This window comes from Meriones unguiculatus, chromosome 1 (assembly GCF_030254825.1).
Source record: "Meriones unguiculatus strain TT.TT164.6M chromosome 1, Bangor_MerUng_6.1, whole genome shotgun sequence".
Lineage (NCBI taxonomy): Eukaryota > Metazoa > Chordata > Mammalia > Rodentia > Muridae > Meriones > Meriones unguiculatus.
The window spans coordinates 111,910,977-111,937,515 of NC_083349.1; the positions used below are offsets into that span (position 1 = coordinate 111,910,977).

At 41.3% G+C, this 26,539-nt stretch overlaps 1 long non-coding RNA gene across 1 annotated transcript in view; it reads left to right on the forward strand.

Annotated features, from left to right (window-relative positions):
• Nucleotides 1-26,087, forward strand: part of LOC132646809 (uncharacterized) — a 65,648-nt gene extending 39,561 nt beyond the window's left edge. Inside the window, exon 4 of the long non-coding RNA XR_009585106.1 lies at nucleotides 25,787-26,087. This is a non-coding gene — a long non-coding RNA (uncharacterized LOC132646809). The remainder of the gene's footprint in view (nucleotides 1-25,786) is intronic.
• Nucleotides 26,088-26,539: the final 452 nt, after the last annotated feature.

Here is a 26,539-nt window from a genome sequence, read left to right on the forward strand (position 1 = left end):
TCTATCTGCTCATTTTCCCACCCCCTCCCTCATTCTATCTTCCAAGTGTAAAGTCAGCATTACTTATCTCTGTGGGGGAGGGCCAAGCATGAGTCCCATTTGTGATTACCAATGGGAATCCAAATCCATTGTGTTTGCTGCATAGACCAGCAGGGGATGCCAGCAAGAAGCTCCTTTGTCTGGGCAGCCTATTATATGTTTCTTTCTTGGGGCAGGGTCTATTTTGAGGTGTTTGGACTAACAGTGGTGTTTGGAGTTAAGAAACTAACAGAGGTAAAATTTTAGAGCCAGTCATCTAGAATGAATAGTAGGAGACAGTATGAGGCATTTTCATGGACAACCGAATCAAAACCATATCTTCTCTTGGATATGTGCATTCAGGCTACCCAAGACAAGTGTCTCTTAGTGATGACACTAAAAAAAAACAGTGTTTTCTGACATTCTCTGATGTGCCAAACCCACTGTTTCCATTTGCCACAGGAAGCCTCTGTGGAGTCTTCTCAAATCCTGTGGACAGGATGGTTTCAATTATGGGAGGGAGTTAGGAGTTCTTGGACCCCAAGAATGGAATTATTGCTAACAGACGTGTTTATAATTACTTTTAGACATCACTCCCACGCTGCACAGAAATGGTCTCTGGGCCCAACCCTGAGGGTTGCCACTTAGTCTCGTCCACTCAGCAGCCGCAGGTGGAGAAGGCTCCTGTTCATTTCCGATATTCTTAAGTTTTTTTTTTAAACGTATATTTGATTCGTTTTATGTGTGAGTCTTCCAAATACACGTGTGTATTACAGCATGAGTGTGGAGGTCAGAGGACAACTTGTGGAAATCAGTTCTTTCCTTCCACTGTTGGGGTTCTAGGGAGCGAACTCAGGTGATCAGGGTTGGTGGCACCTTTACCAGCTGTGCCATTGTGCCCAGTGAGTTATCTATACACACTATCTTCAGAGCCTAATGCACATATTTCATCTAGGGACTGAACCCAGGGCCTCACACACACTAGGCAAGCATTCTACCACTGAGGCACACTCTAATTCCTCTTTTATTCTTTTGTATGAATTATAAGCATTATGTACCGAGCCTTCCATTTTCCATTGTCTTCCTGAATATTTGTAGCATTTCCCTTCTTCCCAGAGCACACACGATCTCCTTAGGATTCCCTTGGTAATTTTGCTTCAGGCCATCTCCTTTTCAGGGCCCTTTGCCTAGAGAAGTCTTTCTCTCGTTAGTGGAGAAAAACAACATTAAAGCAAAATAAAATACCACCTTGATTATACTGTGCTGTGGCTGCTGAAGATTCATCTTCTCGTGGATACAAAAACCCCAGGCTGCCTGCTGTACTTCATATCCAGCCTTACCTATCTCTCTTTAAATCTTTCTCCTAATCAGTCAGCTGGCATGAACTCAAAAGAAGACTTGGCTTGACAGCCTCATTGTTAACAGTGACCACGGTAGATTCGAATGTCAGTAGTGCTTGCTACAAATGCCTTTTTTGTTGCAGACCTAGACAACTCCATATGTGCCTAATACATGACTTTTAAGGTCTTAGACTCAAGATCTAAGAGTGAAGATGCACTTTGGTTTGCAGTGAATACAAAATGGGTTTGCACTCAGTCCATGGGCGGGGCGGGAGTCATCCAGACGCACATTTCTTGGTGTGGTGAAGATATCCTGGCTATGGACGTCTAGTCTTTGTGACTTGAAGATTTGGCCCTGGTATGTCAGTAGCATCGGCACTCTTCATGTGCCCTGACATTCCGCATGTGTGCGCCTGTGTGTGGTCTGCAGTAATTACAGTATATGCCACCTGCCGCATCCCGGAAGCGGGAGGGGGTGGCGTGAGAGCATTTGTGCATTTGCGAGATGCTTTTCAAAATTCATTTATTTCAATAATTTCTCCTCCCTCTCTCAGGGTCAGTTGGCACATCTGCTGATACTCCACCCCTCGTTTCCTGGCACCGGTGTCATCAAAGACACCTGGTTTCTTCCTGCTCTGCGCGGAGGGAGAGGCACGAGGGTCTGTGGGCTCAGCTCTGAGCATCTGAATCTCACAGAGACACTTCAGCAAGTGTGCTGGGAAGACATATGCTGGGAGTTATTTTCCCAGAGTTGGGAACACAGCCAAAAGTACTTTATTTCATTCATTCCTTTGTTCAATATGATGTAGGTTGTGAGTGTATGTTTTTCCCCGTGTAGAGAGTTATGCAGGCAGGGAAGGCAGAGCTCCATAAGGCGTATCTTCTCTCAGAGCTGAGCACACACACACACACACCAGATGATGCTCATGAGGCTGGGTGATGGGGACTGTCAGTCTGGAGAACTGGCCCCCTGGATCCTGCCATGATTGAATCTTCAGCCCTATATTCATTCACGGGCTGGGCCTAACTGGTCTAGCTGTGAATAAAATTCTGCACATAGAAGAGGAAAAGGGAATATTCACATCTATATTGAAGACCAGAACCTGAGTATGAAGAAATAAAGGTCTGTTTTGAATCAGGGTTGTGGGACTCAGTTGTATCCCTGGTAAGTTCCTTTTGAATGTTGCCTACAGTGTTTGGGCTCCGGCTCCAGCAAAGAGGTGTTTTGTTATTTTTTTTAATGGAAATTTACATTCTTTGCTGAAGTATAAGCAATAACTTAAGGCTGTTGAGTGGTCAGCCATAAGTGAGACATCCATAGCAATGCCTCTAAAGTCTGGGAACATCTTGGAGAGGAAAATGGAAGGAATAAAAGATACAGAAGAAGAAGCAGAGTGTCGGGGGACACTATCTTCCAGTGGTCTGGATGAGTCCTGTTGGCGCAAAGCTGCCCCAGAGAAACAAGCAAAGGGCCTTTGCTGGGTTAGCCTTCCTCACTGGTCTTCATGCCCCATAGAATGCAGGGGGTTTCTGCGGAAGTGGGATGCAGGGAACATCAATTTCTTAGAGATAGCAGCCTAGCCTGATGTTGAGCTTATGGTCCTCTTGCCTTTGCCTCCTGAGATTATAGGCTCATTTCACTATGCCCAGCAAAAACAGTGCCTTTTTTCCCCCCTTCAGTACTTGGGATGCAAGCCAGTAGCTCCATATAATACCCAGCAAGCATTATACTACTGAACCACAAGGCCAGGTTAAGTCTTTATTTACATAACTCTTTTATGTTGTAGTACTTGGGGACCAAACCCAGGGGGTTCTTCATGATAGACCAGCATGCTTTAACCATCACCTGCATCCCAATGGGGCTGTCTTTTTTTTTTTTTTTTAAACTGGACTGTCTTTTGTGGATTCCTGTATTCTGGAAAAGTAGCATTAGTAGCAGAGGTTCTGGAACTAAATGGAATTGTGAGGTGGGCGTGGGGCCTGTGGAAGGATGACACCAAGTATTTTGGAGAAGTACTCCCAGGGGAGGCATCCCTGCTCTTCACTGGGAAGCAGGTCTCTAAGGGTTCCACTCTATGATCCTTTGTCAATGCATATAATCTTCTTAGCTCTGCCTTTGGGAAATGAATTCTGTTTAGTGAACTTAATTGCCAAGATAACTATGGGCTCTCTGCGCTTTAAACAATTCAGTAAAAGATGTGAAAAGATTGACAATAAAATGCTTATCAGGTGAAAATCATCTTCACTGATTGACACACCCACTTCTGTCTTATAAATACTGAATTTGAAGGCCTAGGAAATAGCTGGGAGGGTATTGATTTTTTTTCCATTTGTCTATAGAAAGAAAATTATAGAAACAGTAACAATCATATGCGTGCAGTTTTGAACACCTACACTGGGTTAAACACTCCAATTTTACATCAAATTGAGCAACGATGAATTGGCGATTCTGCTCCTGAGGACTCTGATTGCACAGACCAACATGATCAGTCTCAGAGCTCAGTGATATCCATGTAGGCAGGTTACAGGGAATTCTGGGAATGTTCCTCCTTGCTTCTCCTATTCTGTAAGGATTCTCTAGTTAACATTCAGGACCACAGCTGACCAAGAAGCTCAACCAGGGAAGCTTGTGTGGAGCGTGTGAGCAGAACTGGCACAGACCCTCAAACCCCAGTAAGCTGTAGCTGCCACGCAAAAAGCAGAGAAGCGACCATAGCAGCTGCATCAAAGAAGCCTTTGAGATCTGGCTCTGTGCCGTACCATTCAACTGCTTCTAACTGTGCATCAAAGCGTGTGATTCTGTTTTGTTTTTTCACTCTCTCTATTACCTGACCCCTTTCCAGATAACACCTGTATTTGTTAGAGCAAATTAAAACAAAAAAATGACGTGTTCATTCATTCATTTATAGTTTTAGCAGTTGCCCGTGGCGGGAGACTTAAAGCAAGTATTCTGAGCTGAAGTCTTCAACTCTCTTTCCTAATGGTATCTTTTGGAACATGGGTGGAACACTTTTGAGCAGAGGCCCTCAGATCTTTGTATCGACATGTCCTCCTGCCATTGTTTCCCAACTGCTTTGTCATTTTTATGGGGCCCCTTGATGGATAGAGTAGTTCTAAGTGGATATTTGGTAACTAGTGAATGTATTCAGTTGACACGGTGATGTGGGAAGGAAGGCCCTGGGATGGGTCTAGTGTGTGAAGGATTCTTTCTTATTTTGTATAAATCTCAGAGGTCTCAATGGACATTCCGTTAAGTAGACATTACATTAATTAACAGAGCCCAGATCTTAACTGTACCACGTAAACCACAGTGTCTCTGGCGTGTTATTGTGGATAAGTACTGACTTTCCCAGTGCACAGAGACCGAGAGATGACTGGGTACTGTTTTGTTCAGGAATTTACAAAGAACTGCTCACCTTGTTCCGTTTATGAAAAATCACGATCCCCCAAGGTGCTGCTGGTTTTGGCCTTGGAGCTGTCTCACGACTTCCTACTGATAAAGTATACTCCTTTTCACCATTCCTACAGGGTTTATGTGAAGCTGCCAATGTCCAGCCACTTCATCATGGCTTCCAGGTTGGTCATGCTCTGGAGGCCTGAAAAATTGAAATGTGTTTTACCGTGTACTTTTTTCCATGTATTTCTGCACCACACTGGATTTAGGACGTTACACAAATGTCTTTCTTTCTTTCTTTTTTTTTTTTTTTAATGTGTTTGATCAATGCTGCTTTTATGTAAGAATATTGTTGCAGTGGTGGATGGAGTTCAGTGGTTATTTCGTTGAAACCTTTACCAAGAGTTGTTCACTAGTTTGAAAAGTCAGTTCTCCGATGGAAGAAAGCACTGTCCTAAACAATCTGAGCCAGCCATCTAAGCAGCTGTGATCAGAGTCATCCTCTTCAGGTGTTCCGTTCATGACATTTATCCTGGCTCAGGTGGGACTATCTGATGATTTTTGCGGCTTCTAGATATCCCATCTGATCTCTCCTTTGGCTCACAAGTAAGACATAGTATTTCTCTTTTTAAAAATTACATGGGTAGGCTATATTATCCATGGATTTCATGAGGAGTTAGCAAGAAGACCTTAGGAAGAACTGCTATGAAGGAAGACACCGGCTGAGACGGGGCTGAGATGAGCAACTGAGTGAGGGCTTCATGTAGCCAATGCCTGCTGTGTGGAAGGTGGAAGTCCTTCTGCTTCAAGCCACCGTAGGCGGCGAGCACCCAGCTTCCTGTTTCACATTCTTTCTCTAGACAGCCACATGATTTGGCTCAAAACCAACTTGATAATTACCCATCAGCGATTTGTCAACTGAGTTGATTCTGGTTCCTCCTCAGTGTTTTTTTCCCCCCACCCAGACATTCAGTATCCTTTTGTGTCTTTTCTTCCAAAGCGTGCTACCATGTTTGCCTTAGCATTTCCTTTCCTTTCTTTCTCTTTCGTCCTGAGACTCATAGCTAATTAAATCCTGTGGATTTTGGACATTTTCTCTTTCATTCCAACAAAAGATAGCCTCACACATTGCTTATCTCGTCCTATAATCAACCATTTTCCCAGGAACTCTTGACTCTCAGTGCTGGACGTGCTCATTGCTCCTGGTTTATTTTGCTTCTAGGACTTTTCAGCAGAGAGAACTACATCTCTGGGTCTCTCCCTGTGTGTAGCTACAGTGTGTAAGGTGAATTCATCTATCTAATAGAAATCCTCAGTGTACATCAATATTTCTAAAAACTGCCCACTCTCACTTGCTTATTCTGGTCTCTCCCATTCTGTTCTCTACAGCAAGAAACTTGGTTTGTATGGCATTACTTCACTTATTTTCCCAGTCACCTTGTAAGCGGCTAATGACCTAACCATCTGGCCACAGGGACTGTTTTCTTCATTAATTTATTTATTTGTTCATTCTACATTCCAGTCTTAACCACACTCTCTCTTACCCTCCCAGTCCCATTCCCCTAACCGTTTCCCCCATACTTCTTATCTCCCACCCCACCTCCTGTATCAACCCACCTTGGCACATCAAGTCACATCAGAACTAAGTGTCTCTTCTTTCACTGAAGCAAGAGAAGAGAAACGAGATCCGGAGGGAAGCAACATAGTCCAAGTCAGAGACAACCCCCACTCTAGTTGATAGGGGGCCCACTTGAGGACCAAGCAGCCCATTAGCTTCGGATGTGGAGGGGGTCTAGGATGAGCCCATGAATGCTCTTTGGTTGGTGGCTCAGTGTCTATGAGCCTCCATGGGCCCAGGTTAGTTGGCTGTGTATGTCTTCTTGTGGTGACCTTGATCCCTCCAGCCCCTTCAATCCTTCCCCTAATTCTTCCACTAGACTCCCTGAGATCTGCCTAATGTTTGGCTGTGGGTCTCTGCATCTGTTTCCATTATCTTCTGGATGAAGCCTCTCCGGTGACAGTTGTGCTGGGCTCCTGTCTATAAGGATAGCAGGATATCTTTAATAGGGTCAGGGGTTGGGTTTCTCCTATGAGGTGGGTCTCAAGTTGGGACAGTCATTGGTTGGACGTTCCCTCAATCTCCATTCCATCTTTTATCTCTGCATATCTTGTAGGCAGGACACATTTTGGGTCCAGGGTTTTGTGAATGGGTTGCTATGCTCCTCTCTCCACTGAAAGTCCTGTCTGGCTACAAAGTGGGTCACAGAGACTGTTAATTCAGTGTCCCACTGATGCCAGGGGAGTCACCTCTCTTCCAGTATTTCCCTGAGAGGATGTGGGAAGGAAATATTCTGTTATTTATAACATTCATTGCAGGGTAACACTGAAAGTACTTTCGCAGTGCATATTAACTAAAGTGTATTTAATAGAATATCTAGTCAACTTTTCCTGTCCACCACACAACAGTTTCTTATATATCATATCTTACATCTCATTTCAATTTGTTTTTATGTCTGAAATGTGGTTCTAGGCTTCATTTTTCCTACAATAATGCACACTATGCAATAGTCAGCACAATGTGTCCCTTCTGCCCTGGTATCTGGGGTTCACTGTGGCAAGTTTGCTTTTGATCTGCGTTGGATAGTCTTAAAGATAAAGTTTTAAGGTTTTCTTTCAATGTTCTGATTATGATTAGCAATAAACTTATTTTCATCTGATAAGTAAAGATATCTTGTTATCAAGATTCCCCTTTTCTGATTCCATAAAACTTGCCTCTGACGGGAACTTCTGTAGTATTCCCGCCATTCTCTTCTGGAGCTCTCACTCAGCCTACGCTGTACCTCTCAGTACATCCCTTCACCTGTCCTAATGAATAGGGCTTTTGTATTTCTTTTCCTTCTTTTTTTCTCAGCCTAGCCTCTCCTTCATTAGTTTGCTCCCACCCTCTGTTTTCAGGCCAGAGTTGATCCCATTATTGATTTGAAGAAATCATAAATGTTTGTTACTATAGTGTCTATTTGTGAGTCTCATCACTGGCTTGCTTTCATGTTTCTTTTTTTTTTTGTCTTTTCAGTGTAGGATTTTGCCCATTGAAATAAGGTTATCCTTTCAGTGAATCATGTAGGCAGCTACCTATTTACTTCTTCAAAGGGCTATGGGCTGCTTTTGAATTTTACTTATTTATTTTGTTTTTGTTTTCATTCTTACTGTTGTATATTTTTTAAATGGCTTGGAGTTTTGACTTATGACATAATTTTCAGGAGTGATATTTGGGTGTTCCTTATTATCCCATCTGTTTTCTCTTGAGCATGCTCACTCCTTGGTGGTTATGTTGAAGAGATACTATTATGGGTGTGTTCGTTACCTGCTCATTTCTGTAACTGCAGACATTATTGAGAATGTTGGGAAGCCAGAAGGTGCCTTTGTTGGTTCCTAGTTTCTGGAGCTGTATTTCTGTGCCCCTTAGCTCCATGGCTAGTCAGAGTTCCTCGCTTCTGAAGAAGGCTGGGGCAGCCCCCTTTCTTCCTATTTTCTCAAATCATGTGTATCTATGGGGCTATCAGTCACTTTTGTCATTACTATGACAAAATACCTGAGAGTAACAGATTTAAGGGAGGAAGGATTTATATTACTTCAGTTTTCAGTGGGGGAAGGACCAGCTCCTGTCTGCAGCAGAGAAGAAAAGAGACTTGTTTCAAGGGGAAGCATGCACATAAGGCTAGGCGATCATTCTCAAAGCCTATTCCCGCACCTCCCTATTTCCTTGGTGTTCAGTCCAACCTCCCTAAGAGTCCACAGCCTCTCCAAACAGTACCCCCATCTGGGGTCCAACTGCTTAACTATGTGAGGCTTGGAGGACTTTTCACATCCAAGCCTAACAATGGAGGAGGGTTTGAAGAACTCTGTCCTGTAACACTACCGAGCTTGCTTCTTAGTCCCACCGCAGAGGAGCAGAACTGCAGGACTCACCACCTTGGTCTGACCCCGAAGCTTGCCAGTCTACCACGTTGAAGCTCTTTATAGTTTGGAGTTGCTGTTCTGGTTTTGATTCTTTAAAACATTTTTTTTGTTGTTACTTTTTGTTTTATTTTCTTGTTCCTGAGCTGGGCTGTAGTTTTGCTTTGAATGTATCATTACTACATGTCTCGAGCCAGGGCGACGATGTCAAAATGTAGACTCACAGAGCTGTTTTGATAGAACGTTCCCCATTTCCATTAAGCAGAGGTAACACAGTGGTAGAAAAGAAGGTGGTTTTTAACTCACAGGAGCTGGCAGTACGGTCTCAGAGCTCGGGAGAATTTATCTCCATCCTCCACAGAATCACAGACTCTCCAAACAAACCGCTATGCTGGACCTTGTTTATCTCTCAGCCCAGGAGCTAGTTCATGGCAAATTTATGCCGATGGATACCTTTCAGTGTAGATCACCAGGCCAAACCTTCTCTGGTATGTTTGCTCATCTTGGTCGGAATGAGAAGCACAGCCAACAGCCACCTTGCCTTGGGAAGGAAACTCAAGAGGTGCCAGTGTCCCTCGCCAACAACCAAATACCTTAGCAATTCCTGGGAAGGTGATCAGACCTTGATCAACCCACACAACGGTCTCCAAGGATATCTTTTTAGATTCTAACAGGAAATATTCTTGCTGACATCTACAGAGAGTCGAAACATTTTCTTCCTTTGAAGTTCTACCCATATCTCCTTGTTACTGCTGTAATGATGACCCGAATAGTTCTCTGACATACAGCTGTTCAGACATGGAAAGATACTGTTTTAAATGATAAGGTTGTCTTTTTTGGCTAATCCTTTTTATGTCCTTTGGATCTGGATCCTGTACCTCAGACCCTTCATTAGCCTTGGAACCATCTCTCAATATGTGCTATTTGGCTTATTAACTGCTTTTATCTTATTTCTTGGTGGAGGATATACAATGTTTATGAAAATGAGCATATACTTTTATAATTTAGAGTAAGCAAGCAAGGAGGTTCTAGCCTGGTATCTTGCTTCTAGCTCTCTTTAGGTAGAAAAGAATTCAGTTTGTTCTATCACAGGCTTAAAAGTCTAACCAAATGGAGCTGTTATGCTTGCTCCTAGCCTGGGTCTTGCAGACTATTCTCCAGGTGCTCGTTCAGAACCCTCAGTTTTCAGTTTGGCCTGGTAAATGGTTCAGTGCAATTTTCCAGTCCTTCCCTTGTTATCATTGCTGTCTGGGAAGAGCTACTCACAAGGCTGGTCCATAGACCAGGTAATGGTGTATTGATTGCTGAGCAGGTGGTAAGAGTACAATTTGATTTTTATATATAATTCCATTTTTTTTTTGCACTTTGGTTGCTGAAAGGTGTTTTATGTTATAATTTCATTACAGGATAATAATTTTGATTTCATTGCTTGCCAGTTGTTTTGACTTTTTTCCCTTTTGCTTTTCACAAACTGATATAATGCTCTGAGACTGTGTGAGGATTAGGGAAAGAAAACATGTGGTGTGGTTTGTTAATCTGGGTATACTGAAGTCATATCTTCCTCTGTAGAGGACTCAGGTGAGCCTGTGTGAGTTGGTGGTTTACGCTGACTGTCTCAGGGATCTATGTTCCGAACAGTGCTTCATGAACTTCCAGAGCTGCACGAGATACTTAAGAATGATGGTTTCCACCCTTGTGTGATTTAGAAATCACATGTACTATATCATTGTTAGAGAGATTTTTTTTCATTTGGTTACATGGAAAGCACCCAGACTTCTGGAAGTAAAATCTTCTGACATAACGTTTATCATGCCTATTCAGGGTGGAACACCTTGACTAAAAGTATCTGTCCACATTCTGAAAAAAAATAACCTTCCATTTGACCTGGCATGCTCTTGGAGATGCTTTTGAAGCTGTGTGGCAGACCCATGGAGATTGTGATTTGTGTGTTTATCCACAAACATGTTTGTTCCGACTGCCTCGACCAGCAAGGAAGACGCAACCACCAGCTCTTCCTCAAGCAGTTTATTCAGGCCTTTGTAAGCTTCTTCTCCCCCAGGACCCCAGGCCCTTCCCAGTTATATAGGCAACCGCATCAGCCAATCACAGCCAACCACGCTCACTCATCGGACCTGCAGCAGGCAGCCAATGGGCCAGTGCCACACTCGCCTTGACCAAATATGGACTTGTTTATCAGCAGTCAGTACATCCGGCAGGTGCCATCTTTTAGGCTCGGCAACTTTTCATAGCCACGGCTTGCCACACATGCTGCATGCTTGACACATACTTTGTGTTCCAAGAGACCAAGACACACTTGTTTGTTTCTGTTGGGGAATTAATTTGAATCTCCATCCTATAAGAGACGTCAACAACCGCATAGCTGTGTAGTCCTTGGGAAATATAACAGCAGACTGTGTGAGGAAGTAGGGAAGGGCACCGAGGAAAGAGGTCATCGAGATGAGGTGGGAAACCCTGGCATGGTGGCATGAGCACGCAACCCCAGTGTGGGTAGAAGGCAGACACTGGTGAACCCTGGTGGCTTGCCAGCCGGTCATTCCAGATTCTCTGAGCGACCCTCCCTTAAACACTAAAAGAGAAGTGGAGAAGCAACTGAGGAAAACAGCTGACATTAACCTCTGGCCTCCGCAAGTGCCAGCATGGATGAGAGCACCTTCATATACCTGCATGATGCCCCTTCTCCCCTCCCCCCACACACACAGCAAGGTGAAGATAGCCACTATGGTGGAGATTTTTTAAGTAAACATTTATGAAAACAACCGCTATGGACAGCTAAGAAAAGTTTGGTCCCTGGAGATAGCCAATTCAGCATAAAAACACACAACAATAATAATTACAGTGTTTGGGAAGGGGGCCATGGGAGGGAGGGGCTGGAGGAAGGAGACGGAAGAAGGAGGAGCACTGTGGATGCAGTACCTGTGAACGGAGTTCTCAAGACAATAAAATTACTGCTTTAGAAAGGCAAGGAGAAAAGAGCTGACAAAGGGTGGGGTGAATGCAAATGCCTTTTGCTGTCTTGACTGAGGCACAAAGGAGAAGGGGAAGGTGGGCCACTGTGGAGGAATGGATCTGGAAGGCGGCTATTGAATGACGTTCCATCCTCACCACAGAGATTTTATGACTTATTTTAGGAACCTTCCTAAGGATCTCCAAGGGAAGCCTGATGAGCTGGAGACAGTCTTCAGAGACAGAGGTCCCTGTCTACTGGCAGACATAGATTTCAGGTCTCTTCAATACTGACTTCTCTTCCCTCCTAGAAACAACACTAGGCTCATGAGTAAAGTTCTTAGCTGGAGGCTACCCAATCACTAGGTAGTCATTAGGAGATAAAAACTATTGATCATTATCTGTCTGATGCTTGTTGGAAACAGCAGGCTTCCTGCTAATATCCTTATCCACTTCTAAGGCTGTCCGCTGATTGACTTTTCTTGCTTAAACCAGTTGACTGGAGTTTGAGGTGCAGAAGAAATTACCTGTAACCAAATGATGGGAGGTTTGATCAGGACACATGGGTAGAAGAGCCTGGGAGGCTTATGATGATCCTATTCCCTAAATAAAATAAATAAACGAATGACACAGGAAGTAAGGTTTAGTGATCTACACACCACCACTCAGCTGACATCCCTGGCTCCTGTTCACTCCCCTTGGCAAGGAGTTAGTGTGTTTTGAGGCTACGGTGACAAGAAAGCTGTGCACAGTTCCCCACAAAGGCTACTGAGCCTCTGCCATACGCGAAGCACAGAGTCAACTGTAGAAACCTTGGATTTCTCTGTGTAATAATCTTTATACTGAGGCCAGGTGAAAGAATCTTCTTACATAAACAAGTATCCAGCATCATTCTCCAGGCTTTGTTTTTGCCATTGCAGTGCTCTGTGGTAAAGGCCAAGGCTAGAGGTGCCCTGCTTCCATTTTAAAAGCAAATACTGTGTCACCACAGAGTGAAAAGCATCTACCTCACAAAGGTCATCTCCTCACTCGGGGTGGATGGAGCTCAGTTGGTAGAGTGCTTGCCTGCCACACAGGAATCTCTGGATTCAGTCCCCAGAATCAGTTACAACTGGCTGTGGTTCATGCTTGCTATCCCAGTACTGGAGAGGTGGGAGCAGAAGGTTCAGAAAATGTAAGGTTACATAGCTTCCTAGAAAGTTTGCTGCCAGCCTGGACTAGACTACAGGAGACCTTATTTTTAAAAAAGAAAAAGAAAATTTTCTTCTGCTATTAACCTATTTATGTAGTTACCTTGAAAATATATGTCACAAAGGAAGCACACACTTGGTCTCCTGTTTTAAATCAAATCTTAGGATCTCTAATATAAGAATACGAATACTTTTGATTTGGAGGTAAGCATCAAGTGTATTTAACAAAACCATGACATCCTCTGTCCAGTTTCACTTTGTGATGTATTGTAAAACTACAGGACATTATCACTGTTAAGATAATTGACATTGATACAATTCATGAAATTTGTTTCCATTTTCCAAATTTTACTTGAGTTTATTCTTGTTTTTATATGTTTTGTTCAAATGTAAAGTTTTCAGGAATGGAGGTTCATGTGTCTCCTGCTATAATTAAGGAATAAAAGAGGATTGGGTTTCCAATCCTACATCCTCTCTGTTTTAAACCTCCAGTAATCATTAACTTGCTATCATTTATAATACTCAGTGTTTTGCCATTAAACATGTTCTTATCTGTGAGTTTTGTGCAAATGTTCAGTATTAAGTTGAAGTGATTTTCCCCAATTTCTAAGTTGAGGGTTCTTTTCTATTAAATAATGAATGTGTGTTAAATTTTATGAAGTCCCCTTCCTATATTATTTCATGTATTCATATAATACTTGTTGTTTAACGTGTTGGTTCCATGGCTTCAACAGACTTAATTTTCAGTGTTTCCAGCCTGTACTTCTGGAATAAGTCCACTTGGCAATGGTACTTAGTTATCTTCATGTGTCATTAGATTTGTCTTTCTAGCATTTTATTAAGGTGTTTGTGTATGTGTGTGTGTGTATATGTGTGTATAAGTTCATGTGATATATTGGTTTCTTTTCTTTTGACATTTTTGGTACTGTCTTCTCTGTTTTTTTTTTTAAATCTCCACTTTTTAAAATTGAAGTGTTTAGATCACTTATACTTAATGCAGTTATTAATATGGTTAAGTTTAAATTCATCGTGCTTATTTTGTTTTTGATTTTAGGTATTTTTGTCTTTGTAACTTATTTTGGATTGGGTTATAAAAATGACTTTATATCTTTTTTTCTACTTATACTTACAATTCTTTGTTCAATTATTTTAGTAGTTTATTTAAAGCTTTTAGAACATATATTTAAATTATCACAGCCTGCTTTCAAATAATATTAAGTCAATTCAGAAAACCTTGTGATAGTAAATTTCAAGTGTTCCTAGACCTCCAACTCTGCCTGATTAACTTCGGGAACCTGCTAGACTCTGTCTACTTTCTCTGCCCACAGTTCATGACCTAGAGACTCAAGTTGTAAACTGGGGGACATCAGTAAGTCTCTTCTCATTTGCTCCTCCTCTGTCAGGCTTCATTGATGCCCAAGTCTTGCAACCATGCTTCACATATAGCTGTTGCTTCATTTTATTTTATTTTTTTTCAGGGAGGATGCGGTGATGATTAATGTGATGTCATCCAGATTTGATTAAGAAATCCCTAGGACATTAGTGAGGTGTATGTTTGAGTGTATCTGTGAGGGAAATTCTAGAGCTGACTACATGAAGGGATAAGTCCTAGCCTGAATGTTGGTGGCACCATCCTACGGGCTGTGGACTGAATATAAAAGGAGAAAGGAGAAAGACAGCGAGTACTAGGATTTTCATATTTCCTCTTTTCTGATCTACCTAATGTAAGTAAGGAGCTTTGTTAACCATTGTATAATGAACAGCTCCCTTTGCCATATCTTTCTCTCCATCATGGACTGCACTCTCACACTGCAAGCTTAACATACAATTCTTCATTTAAGTTGTTTTTGGTCAGGTGTTTGGTCAAAGCAACAAGAAACAGGAATAATACAGATGATCAAATTTCTTCTTATTCGCTTTGCAAAAGCAGAATCTTACATTGTTGCTTTGATATGAACTTTGCAGACTTCGTGGCAGGGTTAAAGAGATAGTTCTTTCAAGGAAGCGTCAGTTGCTGTCTAGATGGAATGAAAGCATCAAGGCTGTGTGTCATGGGTTGGAACTTTACTCTTAGGAAAACTCACGTCATGCAGCACACCCTCAAGGTGTGGCAGATGTGTGTACGATGATGGAGCCTGTACTCCAGAGAGAGGTTCTTTGCATAAAAGGATTTGTTAAATGTGTGTATGCCCTTTATTCCACTCATATCTGTTTGTGAATTGGAAGGAATCCAGGACCATAAAATCCCACACTTCACTCCTGACAAATAAAGAACTTGAAATCAAAGGCAAAGAAAATTGAAGAAAAGAAATGGCATTAAATGCTTAGAGAAACATGTAGTCTTGGGTTCTGGAGGGTCCTCCAGAATAACTCCCTGGCTTCAGGCAAACAGAGTAATCTCACCTTAATTTACATATCCTGGCAATTTCAAGTGTTAAGAGACTTAGATGGGGCCGTAAAATGGCCCAGTTCTCTTTCCAAGCGCATCAGACAACTGCTTTCCACGTTGGCTGCTTACAGCAGTTTTCCTGTTTTTTCTCACTCCGCCATCTCTTGTGTAGTCCCCTATCCCAAGTTTGGCCTGTCCCCTGACTAGTTGGCAGCATACCACCAAAAGGTGTTCAGTGTATCCTGCCTCTCTCACCGAAGATAAAACCTTTCCCACTCAAGTTTCTCTGAGTGGGAAGGCTTTAAAGCTACACAATTAACAATTCCCCTGTTTCTTTTCTGTCCCCTTGTGGTATTGGCTTCTGATGGATGGATGGCTGTATCATAACCCCACATCATTTGTCATGTCCTGGCATAGTGACAATAGCTTCTCTGTTTCTAGAAGTCAGCTAGAATGTCAGGCAGGAAAACTAAATAACTCCTGCCCTTAGTACACAGTTCCTGCTTTAGAGAGCTGCAGGCCGCTGAAGGCTAGTTTGAGACCAGTCAGCTACTGAAGCATGGACCATATCAACAAGCCTACAGTGTGATTGCAAAGGCTTTATTACCACTACGCTTGGACTTAGGAAAAGGAGGTGGATGCTTAGGAGAAGATGGGGACTTTCCTCTTCACGAATCAGAGAGCTACAGTCTTCTCGCCTCCCCCAGTAAAGTGCTGTCATAGGGAATTCCTATACGATGAGTGACTGCAATTAATGGAGAAAAGAGGGGTTGCTATGGGGCCAATAAAATGATAACAAGTTCATTGCCATGAGATCATCCTAAGTCTTATAGATATATAGACAGAAAACCCTTATTCTGAAAGGCCAAAGCCCAAATGTTCCAAAATCTAAAACTTTTTGGAAATTTATATCTAATCTTCTATGATACAGGGGCAGTATAAATGTTGTTTAACATTACATTTAAGCTGTGTGTATTAGGTGTGCATGAAACAAATGGATTTCATGATTAGACTTAGATCTCATGCATACTGTATAAACCCATCATTTATATCTTAAGATGGAATGGTCTAAAAAACATGTCTGAGATCAGGAGCACGACTAGTTCCAACCATTTCCGATAAGGGGTGCTTAGCCTATATTATAGTTAGTTGATATCCTTGAGGTAGATACTACCAACCCCTATGTAAGATAAACAATTTGCTTTAGCCTACTCAAGTAGCAGGTAACGGAAGTGGGATTTGGAGGCTGTCACTCTCATGCGAGTCTGTGATCTTGGCTTTAATTCCATATGGCCTGTGACTCAGAATACAATATTCCTCTCTATTAAATCCCAGCAGAGGAATAACTTGGTCTCTAGGCAAGCAAGGGGTGTTTTTAATTCTGAACTAAGCAGAAGAGCTGTTTTCTACACAGTATAATGAATGTTCAGGAACTAGTTCAGACGTAGGCTTCTCTGCTTTTTCAGACCCCCTTGATTTAGGCTTACCATATGATTAATTCTGGCCAACAAGATGTGGGCAGACACAATATGGGCCAAGTTGAATAAGCAGTCACTTGATTACTCATGTTTTCTTTCTCCCCATCTATTAGCTACCTGACAGCCTTGAAGGACAGCCTCAAGGTAATGAGGTGGAATCATAAAAAGAGCAGTATGGATCCTTGCATCACTGCTTAGATAGGGTTATCTATCAGCCCACATAGATATTGGGCAGTTATTTGAACACAATTGTTTCTCCAAATTCCTTTGCTGAAGCCCAGTCCCCCAATGTGTCTACATTTGAGAAAATGTCTATGGAGGAACAATTAAGATCAAATATGATCATAATCTGATAGTGTTAGTGTATCTCACAGACAGGCTGTTCTTATTTATGATTCTCTTGGTGTCCTTTGACCTCTCAAAACACGGAGCCTGGGATCATGGCTCAGATGGTGAAGTGACTGCTGCTCAAATGTGAGGACCTGAGTTTAATTACTAATACCCAAGTACACACTGAGCTGGGTGATGCAACTGCAAGTGCCTGTAATTTTAGTCATGGAGAGAAGAGAAGAGGATTCCAGGGGCTCACTGACCAGGTAGGATGGCTCTAGGCTCAATAAAAAACTCTTTCTCAAAAAGTAAGGTGAAAGTCCATTGAAGAAATTGAGAAATACACTTGACACTGATGTTCACATATATACATCCTTTGTACGTATGCCATGACACACACAGGAGGCATCAGAATGCTGTTGTGTTTCCTTCCCCTGATGCTTTGAAAAGTGATATGGGAGAGAATATTGAGAAAGCGTCTATCTTCCAGCCAGGAAGGGAGGGTTTGGCAGAACAAAACACTAGTGTGTCTAGGTCTGGGATTTCTATACTCCAAACTGTGAAAAGTAGATCTTGTTTGCAGTATTTAGTTATGGAATTCCAAGCTAAGCATGGATAAGTAATGAATTTGTGTTCCTTTATTTGATATCTCAGCTTATTCATTATAATTGACAAGACGAATCTCCCTGGGTTAATTCCTCCCCAGGTTTGTATATCCATGTTGCCTAGTGGCTATTTCTCTTAGTGGCTCTTTATCTTGGGAGAGGAAAGCTTATTTTGGTCTTACAAAAAGAGATGTTGCCCTAGCAGCTAGAAATAACCATTTTATTTCAAGGATTGCACAGTCTTTATCCAGCTTTTACTAAACTCCAATAGGGGTAATCAGGAAGTGTATGTTGGGAAAGGGAGTATCAGTCTTCTACTGTACAAAATGTTATTTCTTGGTGCTCTTGAACCTCTGTACATCAGTGATTCATAGTCATACACTAGGATAGCAAATAACATGTTATTTGGTTCCTTGGAATTTTAGTGCATGCCCCAAGTATAAGGAAAAGATATGCCAATTGCCCTCACTTATTAAAGTGCTTTACTAGTTTATCTACAAAGAACTTGAAAGGGGATCATATCACACCTCAAATCATTCTGCAAGAATGAACATATCAACCATCTCCATGGTATAAAAAGAAAGGTAGAAAAAAGGAGGTATTTATCAATGGACCTTTTGAAAAAAGGTGTTAACATTTGGTTAGCTATCCCTCCACACCTGGGATAGAAAAGGATGCAGAGGTTGATCCCCATGATCAAGACCAAAGTCCAGGAGCTTTGTGTATGTTCTTGAACTTTTGGTGGACCCAGGGGATAGAATCCGAAGGTACAAAAGGATCTGAATCCTCTTCATTTCTCTTCTAGTCTCCTCTCCTCTCCTCTTTCCTCTTCTCCTCTTTCTTCCCCCGCCCCTCCTTCCCAATCCAGAACTGCACTAGAAATGGTCTATAGGTGTGACCAGGCCCAGCATGTATGTTTATTATAGAGTTCAGGAATTTCAGAGGAGAAAGATCTGCATGGGACCAGCTGCCCAAGAAATTCTGCTGGAGAAGTGAGGGATGAATGAGACACAGGGACAAAGGTGGGCCCAAGATCCTGTAGACTGAGGAAATATAGCTGACCACAGGAAAGGTCACTCTGGTGAAGGGATGTAGGATTAGGGTTCTCACAATCAACCCACCAACTCACCAAGAAAATGTTTAACTTTGTACATTTGTCATTTTCTAAGAGTGTCAGTGCCAGATTGCCTCTACCCTGGAATCTGTAAGAGTTCCTGCTAGACTCTTCCTTTTTGTTCGCCTTACACTCATCCTGAGACACAGTCCGGAGCAACACACTTGGTATGTTATGCTTACATTGAGGGGGGCAATGTAGCTACCCAGAAATGTTGCTTAAAGAAGGAAGGGTTTCTTTTCTTTTTGTTTATTTATTCTTTGAAATGTTTATGCAGTGTAACTTTAATCCTATATTTCCCCATTCTCCAGTGTTCTCCTCTATTCTCTACTCACTCAAATTCAAATTCTTTTTCTCTCTTAAAAATATTCAAAACCAAACTAACCAACTAGTTGACTGTCTAACTAACTAACTAACTAACTAACTAAGCACATGCACACACACACACACACACACACGCACACACATACACACACACTCACATAAACAAAAACTAAAACCATGGAGTCTGATCTGTGTTGGCCATCTACTTCTGAGCACAGAACCTGCACTGGAGTGTCTTTGATATATCCAGTATGACTCTGTAGAAAGGGGATGCCTGATTTTCCTCTCCCCTATCAGATATCAATTGTGAATAGCTTCTTTGCTAGGGGTGGAATTTTGCACTCACTTATCCTTCTCTGTGCTGTGATGTTTTTTTAGCTTGAGCTTATGCAAATCTTGTGCATGATGTTGTAGTCTCTTGTAGTTCATATGTGTACCTGTCCTGTTGTGTCTAGAAAGCACTGCTCTCTTGGTCATTCACCACCTCTGGCTTTTATGATCTCTCTGCCTCCTCTTCAAAAACAGATTCATGGCCTTGAGGGGAGGAGTTTAAGAGAGACACCCTAGTCTGTGTTGAATACTCTAAAATCTCTCAATCTCTGGGCCTTGTTCCATTATAGGTCTCTGAGTTAAGTACTATTTACTGAAAAAAAAAGCTTTTCTGATTTTCTGATGAGGGTTGAGTGATACACTAATCTATGGGTACATCTATATGTCATTAGGAATATTTTTGTTGCAATTTTCTTTTAGCAGAATAATAGGATGTTTTTTTTCCCTGGGCCCATGACCTATCTAGTTCATATTTTTTATCTCATTAACAGTAAAGGGTATGGGTTTCATCTCATGGGGTGAATCTTAAATTTAGTAGAAAAAAAAAAGTGGTTGATTACTCCTTTAACATTTGTGCCACTATTGTACCAATGGATGTATCTCACAGACAGGTTGTTATTATTTGTGATTCTCTTGGTATCCTTTGAACTCTCAAAACACAGAAACTTAGTTCTCCTTGTTCCTATATCATCCCTATGGGTGTTTATTGAATACGTTAAATGAAAACAAATGATAAACCATTATTCTTTGGTAAATTCTAAAGGAAATGTATGATATATCATGCACAAACCCATATTTCTTAAAGATGGGTTTTAAGCTTGATTATATATTAAATTCTAGAATATTTCATGACCTGTGTGACTCCATCCAGTATTCAGGCATATATTCAGTGTCCTATCGCAGCCTAGAGAAACAGATATGAATTCCAAATGGCCAGAGTGGAAAAAGCTGATAACTGGCCAATTACCTTTGCGATGACGATTGTTTCCCTGAAGAGGACAGCTAACTGATTGAAGAAATAGAGGTAGGTTGGGGAGGGGAGGGTAAGCCCAGCTCATTATAATTCTAGGTCAGCAAGGGTCCTTGGTATCACAAAAGGAGAAATCATGTATTCCACCAAGGCCTTTGGAGTTGATGAATTTAATTAAAAAACATAAACATGAAAGCTTGAGCAAAGCAGTATTCAAGTTGGATTGTATGCCAGGAATAATGCCTTATCCTTTAGCAAGAGGTCAAGGGTTGCTGTTATGTAGCTCTGCCACCCCTTGTAGGAGGGGTCACAGGTGCAAATGATACTCATATAAGTCATTTTAAACACAGCTGTGCTTGGTAACCCGCTTAGAGGTCTCAAAGGCAGGGTGGCTGGAAATATGCCAGGGCACAGGGATTCAGCTTTAACAGGCTCAGGCACTGGTATTTTGTTTACCTGCTGCTCCTGATCATTTTTTTTCTTCTGCCTTTTATTTTTTCCCCCAGACCTTTTGGTACCCAATGATTTTTGATTAATTTATTTACCATCGCTGGGTGATTGATGCTTCTTGGTGCTGGTACTTTGTAACTTTCCAATTCTCCTAGGTGTCAGTGTGACAGCTCCCTGATGATGGATTAGACCCCCATCCCTGGCTCTTTTCTTTCTTCCTATGTGCCAAGGCTCTTGGTTTTAGCCAATATAAATATTTCTAAATGCAAATTTAATGATTAAGTGGACACAATAAAATGCACAAAGATCTATTATGTTTTCATACTTCTTTACTCTTACACTGAAACTTAAGGAATAGAGGGGTTTGGGGGATCTTATTTCTTTTGGGAAATCTTTTAAGCTCTTTTATATGACTTTTGACATCTCCTGGTATCTCACATTTCTTACCGTTTTATCTGTCTTGCTTGTTTAGGTGAACTAATTTTCCTTATTAATACAGGAGATGCAGTTAGTGGTGAGAAAGAGTCCTTACTCTTCATCAAGCTCACAACAGGGGAGGCATTTTTCTATGTTCATAAATATTGAGGATTTATTATATGCTTGAAAGACTTGAGAACCTTTGTATAGTATATTAATTTTTTTTTCTGTATTTTATAGACAAGGAGACTGAGGCTCTGGGAGGGTTATTTGTGTTTTTATATCATATCAATAGGAAATGATAGAGTAATGGTTTGAACTCAGTCTTTTCCAATTGGTGAATTTGTATTGTTTTCTATGATACTACCCTCAACAGATTAAGGAACTTCAAAGACCAATGGACACATGTCTGTGTAGGTTCCAACCCCATTCCTGGTACCAAATCTATATTAGTCAGGGTTTTCTAGAATAACATAATATATAGAATGGATCTATTTATTATCTATCTACCTATTTATTATCTATCTTTCTATCTATCTTTCTATCTATATACCTAAAGGTGATTTATTAAAATGGCTTACAGGCTGTAGCCTAGCTAGTCCAAAACTGCTTGTCTGTCAATAGAAGTTCCAAGAATCCAGTAGCTGTTCAGTTAGTTCATGAGGCTGGATGTCTCAGCTAGTCATCAGCAGACCCCAGAATCCCAAAGAAGTCGGCTCTAATGACAGTGAAGAAATGGACTTCCTTGTGAGATCAAGAGCAAACATGCAGAGAGAAATCTTCCTTCTTCTGTGTCCTTTATATAGGCTGCGAGCAGAAAGCGTGGCTCAGATTAACAGTGGTCTTTCCACCTCAGAAGATCCGATTAAAAGTGGCTTTTCTACTTCAAATGATTTGATTAAAGAAAAAGCCCTCAACAGTGTATCCAGCTCTTTGGGTTTTAGTTAACTCCAGGTGTAGTCCAATAGACAACACAATAATTTTTCCTTATACCATGCTTAATTTCCAAGTAAGACATACATTTTGGAGGAAACTTGCATTGGTTTATTTTTATATTAGTGAAACAAAATATTACTGTCTAAAGAAAAGAATTTATTTTGGTCGATATTCTGGTCCAAGTTTGAGGCTTTGCACCTAGTGATAACCTTCTTGTTGGCAAAATCTCAGGGAGATACATAGCACCGTAACACTAGTTTGCATGTATGCATATGTATGTGTCTGTATATGTGCATTTCTATTGTTAGTTTTCCACAATGTGCCTTAACTTTCAACACATGCCTTTTGTAGACACACAAATTACATGTAAACAACAGCATAGCTGTAAGTGTTCTTGAAGTAGCCAGTACTCAAGCTTAGATGATTAGAAGCCAAATTGATCAACTACATAAAAATCACTGGGGGTGTTTAATAAAATAAAGATTTATGAGCTCACAGTGGCTGTGCTGTATGCATAAGACTTGTGCAAGATGAAGCTCACCAGAATCTCAACACAGACCAGTGAGGGACTCATACAGTCTTACCTTTAGCTGAGGTGCTATTGATAACTGATGGCTAGTGAGAGAGAGAGAGAGAGAGAGAGAGAGAGAGAGAGAGAGAGTTTTCTTTCTCCTGGTGTTTCCGTGGATGGCCTTACATCATCATTGCACTTATTGTGAGCATACATTGGACCCTGTGGATTTAAAATAACTCATGAAATTGAGTGGGAAAGTGGTGGGGTGTGTGAGAGAAGTTGGGGAGTGAATGGGATAAATGTGATTTAAAAATATATTTACGTATGCTGTTCTCAAACAGTTAATTTTTTTCAAATGTTGGAAAACAATAGACATTCATGAGCCTTTCCAAAACTGTTAAAGCACCTAGGCTTGACCCAAACTCTACTGTTAGACTGCAGAGTGACACACTATGTCTTATTCTGATTCTCAACCAGGTTTATAACTAAGCACGGGGCCTTTATTGCCTGTGAATAACACACAGCCTCTTAGATACCTAGGATGGCCCCAGTCATACTCACCTTCTTGAATCCTGGTAAGTTGCTCCTCACAAGGATCTGCCATGTATTCTTAGCTGCAGTCCACAGTACCCATGAGAATCACAACTTCTTAAGCTCTGGGTCCTGTGCTGAAGCCAGGGGTGTGAAGGACCGGCACCCGTGTAAGTCTTCTGAGTGCACATGACTGAACACTGACTTGCAGTAAGACATGTAAAGACTCACTCACTTCTGGCAGTGCTTACCTGTGACGCATTCTGTAGCTTCACTGCAGCCTTGCTTCCAGACAAACATGTCCACTTTGCATCACTGTATGCTGTCAAGCCATCCAATGCCAATAAATACTTCCAGGGTCACGTTGGCTTGGATTTAAGACTCTGTTGCCTGCTATGAACTGTACTGTGCTTTCACTAGACACACAATTTTCTGCTCCTCAATAAACATCATGTCATAATTACAGAAAAAGAAGACTTCTAGTACTTTTCCTGTCACTGTTCCTCAGCAAGGAAGTATCAAATTAGTGTGCCTGGAGATTACATTGTGTCATGATGCTTGATTTTAGAAGATGCTTTTTTAGTTACTCACTTGAGGTTCATAGATATTCATTAAATGTCTTTTGGTTTAGGGTTAGGACCAAACTTCCAAGGATTTCTGAAGCAGCCCTAAGCATCCTTCTGCTATTTTGCACTATGTATTGCAAAGCGGCACTCTCAAGATAGACAGTAATAACACAAAAATATTGATCAAGTCCGAAAAACATTGAATATACTCTATGTCTGAAAGTGTGAAACATTTAGCCAAGGTTTAATTACTTGGATAAAAAACCCACTCATTTCTCATTGGTATTCATAATTACTTTAATCTTTGATTAACAGTAAAATTAAATGTACACTAAAAGAATTATTTCTATGATTGTTATCATAAATATTTGATTTGTATGTACTTAGGCTGTAGTCACTAAAATTTTTTTGTGTGTGTGAAATGTCATTGCACATGGAAAAGCTTAAGCCTTGTATAAATTATTGAGGCTGTCCATGTGCCAAAGGGTGTAAAATACACTTTAGAATGGGTGTGCCACCCAGGCACTATCACAAGTCCCTGAATCTGGTGTTATTACTACCCTCACTTTGAAGATGAGGTTCTTTTATTCTGGAGATACACACAATATGGTTCTTTAAAAAAAAATATTTGTATTAGCTTTTCAGATATTTGCAGTAAATATACTTTCTAACTCTCCAGATTTTCATAATTTAAATGATCCAAACATAAGCCAGGACTGTCATTTTCTAAGCTAAGATGCTGGCTTGCAAAGGTGAAGACTACCTGCTAGGGGGTCCATGATCAAGTGAGGGAGAGCCATGTCATCTTGTATGTGAGCCTTACCTCTTTAACCAGCACATGAGTCCTGAGGGCAGTGTCTTACTATCACCTCCTCCTTCTGTGGGCGGAAGTAGTTGCATAGTGAGGGTTCAGGGAAGACACATTCATGAAGTGGTCTGGACACAGTCCTCAAGAATTCTGATTGTTCATGGTGTTTCCTGAGTGAATAAAAACAGAGGGAGTTGGGGCTGAGGAGATGGTTTGGTGAATAATGCATCTGCCAATGAGGACCAGAGTTTTTGATAAATGCTGGGCTGGTATGGTGGTAGCCAACCTGATAATGCTATTGCTGGGGTGATCACGAGAGGGGATCCCAGGGAAAATCTGGTGAGCTAGGTTAGACAAATCAGTGAGCTCTGGGCTCGCAAGAGACTCGACCTCAGTATATAAAGATGACTGACAATAGCCTCTGGCCTCTACACATGGGCCCACATACATGTAAACACATGCATAAATTCCACATATACACATGCATGCATATGCATATAAAAACAAGAAAAGAAAAGATATAAACTTCTCCCTGGATTACTGAAGTGCAAGTATTTGAGGTAGTTTAGAAGTTTCTCTGGAGTTCTCTTTCTGATAGGTGGGGAATTTCTCCCTTGGATACAATGGCTGCCCAATGTATCTTATGGAGAAAATATGATAGATTAGATTAAAATGTGAAAACGTAAGGCCATCTATCTGTACAACTGATTCCCCCTCCCTGAATATTGAATGTACCCTTAACATTTTGCCTCGACTTTGCTCATCTGCCAAATGGGAGTACTAGTCTCTTATTAGTTCTCAGGGCTGTGTGTAAGGAATGAATTAGATATTATTAATGTGCTGCAAACTTCTTGGTGACACTAGCTACATAAATATAGATTGTTCTTGTTTTAAACAAGTGATGCTAAACAAAACCAAGAAATATTAAATTATGAATTTAGAGAAGAGATAAATTATGGAGGTAGTTATTATTTAAATTGGAGAAATATTTCTCATTTTCAGCCCAGGGTTCCTTTACTAACCAATCTGTCTTGTGCTTTAAAAAAAAGTAATTCAATTTACAAAAATTTGATTTGTGTGCAACTTTTTAGAAACATTTATCATGTAAAGTGAGACATCATTTGACTACATTAGAGAATTTACCACTATGTTTTGGCTTAGGATAGGTATCCTTTCCTCCAAGAATGAGAATATTGGCAAATTGAATCTCACATCTCCCTTCCTCAAAGCAAGACCATCCAAGTCCAGCTTCGAAGCATCTGGTCCGTCAGTTAGTGGTAGCGGTGGAAATACTTGGATGCCTGCTTTTGATCTGTCAGCAAGCCACCGATGACCTCAAGTTCACAAGGGCTCGGTATTCTCATCTGGAAAATGAGATTGGTGGAGTCGATGGTCTCTTCCAGCTTCAGAGTTCATTGCTACAAGGAGTGATGCAAGCTCACAAAGGAACTGAGCTGGCAAGCTGTCAATGTGTAATAAATCAAAACATCGATGGATAAACAGAGTCCTGGTTTTCATTTCTTTCCACCCAATTCTGAAAACCCTGAAGCAGAGCTCCAAGTTTACAAATAAGAAAATAAAAATGAGCTCAGAAAAGCCAATTCTTTCTTCATCGACTTAACCTCTCCTGACCACCTATAAGCCTGGTGGTGGTGGTGGGGTGGGTGGAAGTGGGTACTGGGACGCTATTTTGATGGCTCTTTCAGAAAAAGACACAGAGATTGAAGGTCGTGTCAAGCTGATCCGCAGAGACTGCTGTGCGCCTTTTTACATTTCACCTCCTACCATTGCCCACTCGAGTTGCACGGCCTGTAAGATGCCGTGACACGGTGGTAGCTCACCCTAAGCCTCTCACTCAGTCCCTTTACATTTCTCCACACAGGTCAGTGCCGCTATGGCCCTGAGGCCTGTCTG